This window comes from Chelonoidis abingdonii, chromosome 14, assembly GCF_003597395.2.
Source record: "Chelonoidis abingdonii isolate Lonesome George chromosome 14, CheloAbing_2.0, whole genome shotgun sequence".
Lineage (NCBI taxonomy): Eukaryota > Metazoa > Chordata > Testudines > Testudinidae > Chelonoidis > Chelonoidis abingdonii.
Window position 1 is genome coordinate 8,011,815 of NC_133782.1, and position 3,026 is coordinate 8,014,840.

A 3,026-nucleotide genomic window follows, 5' to 3' on the forward strand; every position below is an offset into this window, starting at 1 on the left:
AAAAGATTTTAAATTAAAATATTATTAAATAATGTTTTTAATTTTAATAGTAAAATCAGAAAATTGAAATATTTTCGGTTATCTTCAAATTCCGCAGTTTCCCCCGGTTTTGCCGTTAAGGCTAATGGGAGGGTGTTTGCAAAGGGTTTCAAAGGACGCTGCTGTGAGCATGAGAAACACAGACTAAAGCTCTGAATCTTCTATCCGTTGTTTTCTTATTGTTATTATTTCTTTTCTGTGCACAGAGAATATATTATAAGTGGTAAATTGCAAAACCTTATCGGAATCAGCTAGACTGTGACAGGTAAATAAATACACAGGTTTCGCCAGTCACATCGTATTATTCCGCGGTAAATATCTCGCATTCTTATACAAATTCATTCTGAATCGGAGATTTTTTATGCCTCCAACATATTTTTTTGTTACTGTAAAATATCCAAGCTTAAAATACACAATAAACCAAACTGGAGAAGTAACATCCAGATCTTATTACTTCCCTGCTGTATATTTGCGTCTCTTTTCTAATTATTAACACTAGCATGTTTTTTTTAAATAACCCGCCTACTATTTATTTTTTATTATAGGATGTTAGCAATAAATTCCAATCCAGGAACGCGACCGATTGGAATAGGGGGCCCGATCCTGCACGCAATCGGGCTTCCCACTGTAGTCAGTGGGCGTTTAGCCTGGGCAGAGATCGGGTCCCTAGTTTGTTAGGAAGCAGTAAACAACGGGGTGTAGTGGGGGATAAGGAATTAAACCCCGATTTTTGTTTCCATCTGTGCAAAGGGGGTTGGGCGGGAGAGTCTCAGACAGATTCTAATAGCGCTGGTAGGACTCGCTGCGCAGCATGAGCTGGGGGCGTGGGGGGTGTCACGCCTTCTGCATTGCTGCGTTGAGCTGATGGCTAACTAAGATGTAATTCCTTGTCCATGGAGGGGAAAGAATTTCACAGGTATTTCAAGGCAGTCGAAAATAATCAGAGACTCCTTGACTCCCGAGATTAATTTTGCCCGCTCGCTCAGGTAAAGCGGGCTGAGAATCTGCCCAGCGATGGAAACAGAAAAGAGACTTTTGATTGGTTCTGTTGAACCGATCTCTGCCAAAGGGCTTAAAATGTTGAATATAAAATCAAGTTTCATTTCCTGTCACCCTTTGCTTACTACATACGATCCGAATCAACTCCGCATTGTCTGTCTTCGGGACAAAATCCAGGTGGTAGCTTTGAGCTGCTTTAATATACACTGTAATAATAAATAACTATAATAATTAAAATAGTTGTTAAGCAGGTACAAGCTATAACTTGGATTTATATTTACTTAAGAGCCTTGTTCCTTGAGAGAGAGAAATTTAAAATACTTTATAATTCGGCGTATTAAATAAAAGGTGGCTGCGAATCCTACTTGATAATACACTCCCAATAAACAGTTTTCTGATTTTGTTGGGTTTTTCCCTTACAATAATAGCTCCTTGCTCTTTTAACCTCATTCAAACAGTGACACCTTGAACCACAACTCCCTAAGAAGAAGAGGGATGTTTCCAAGTATTGAGTAAATTCACGTTAAAATTCTGGTGTTCGAAATTTTTTCATGCTAATAACGATAATAATTAACAACCAGAGGCTTGTTACTTAGAGCTCAATTCTCTCCTTGGTTACTCCTGGTCTTCGGCGAAGAGTTTACTGAACAGTTTGTTCTGTAGTTTATTGAAATTGTCAAGTTTTAGAAATACATTTAGGAACGACCCAGGGCCCTATCGGTTCTGTCAGCTTCACCCCAGAGGCGCTGCGAATAAAATATTGCTACATCTTCATCCGGATCTGGGATTTGTGAAGGTTTAGTTCAATCATTGTTTTGAGTGATTCTGTAAACTAGTGGTCGGGTTCTCTCCCCCACCGCTTTTTTTATTATGTTGTTTTTTTAAAAAAAAAATAGAAGTTGCTGTTAAGGCAGAAATCACAGCTTCCTATATTTCAGTGGAGAATTCTTAGCCCGGTAGGAAAGTTTTAGATTGTTTTAATACTTGATAAGATACAAAGTGACTTTAAAAAAGTGCTTTGATTTGGGGTGAGGGAGGGGAAAATAATCTCTCCTCTGACACTTTAAAATGAGGGCACCAAGACAGGAAACCTTGTGCATTTGATGATCGTATTTCTGCGGGAAGGAGAAACTTCAAAATAGAGATACACCGTTTCAAAATAATTCCCAGACCCTGCGATCTTTACTGGCGGTAAAATCCACGCGTATTTTAACTCTAATGTCTGGGAGCGGATACATGTTAGCAAAACAGCTCCCTCATTTTCAGATCTGAAAAGTGTGAGGGGGTGGCGGGGTTGGGAGGAAGAAGGTGGCTTGTCCTTATATTCAGCGCCAGATCAAACAAACAAACTGCCCTCTAAGCTCATGGCTTTGAGAGAGACCCAGGTGTAGTCAGCACCGCGGAGAACTAGGCAAAGGCAGGATCTAACTTTCTAAAACTTTCTGGTTCTTAATAAATACTAATAAAATCATACGAATAAAATAAAAATGATAATTAATTAATAGTACCATCGACTCCGACAGGGGATCGACACCCCCCCCCCCATTCCACTGACGGTGCAGCAAAATCCCTGCCCACAACAGGGGCTCCAGTAAGAAATAAAAACCTCAGACAAATGCCCCTTGTGCAGCCCTGCGCGTTAAAGGGGCGATTCACTCCCCGGGAGTCTCTCGCTTCCCCCTCCCATGGAAAGTTTGGCGCTGGAGGTTGGTTTTGGGAGACACCCAATCCTTAGAGAACGCCACGGCCTACCTAGCCGGGGGGGTCACGTGATCCGGGCCATACAATTGCCCTGCTGTAAAGCGAAGGGAACCACTTTAACTCCGAGATTAGCAGCGAAAGGAGCCAGTTAACGCAGATAGGGGAGCCGAGTCAAACCCTATCAGAGCGATACCACTCCCTTCAAAGGGGCAGGCGGCAGGGGGGTGCGGAGGGATAAGTCACCGATTCTTTACTGGGGAAGGGGGGGCAAATCAGTCCCTCTTTTT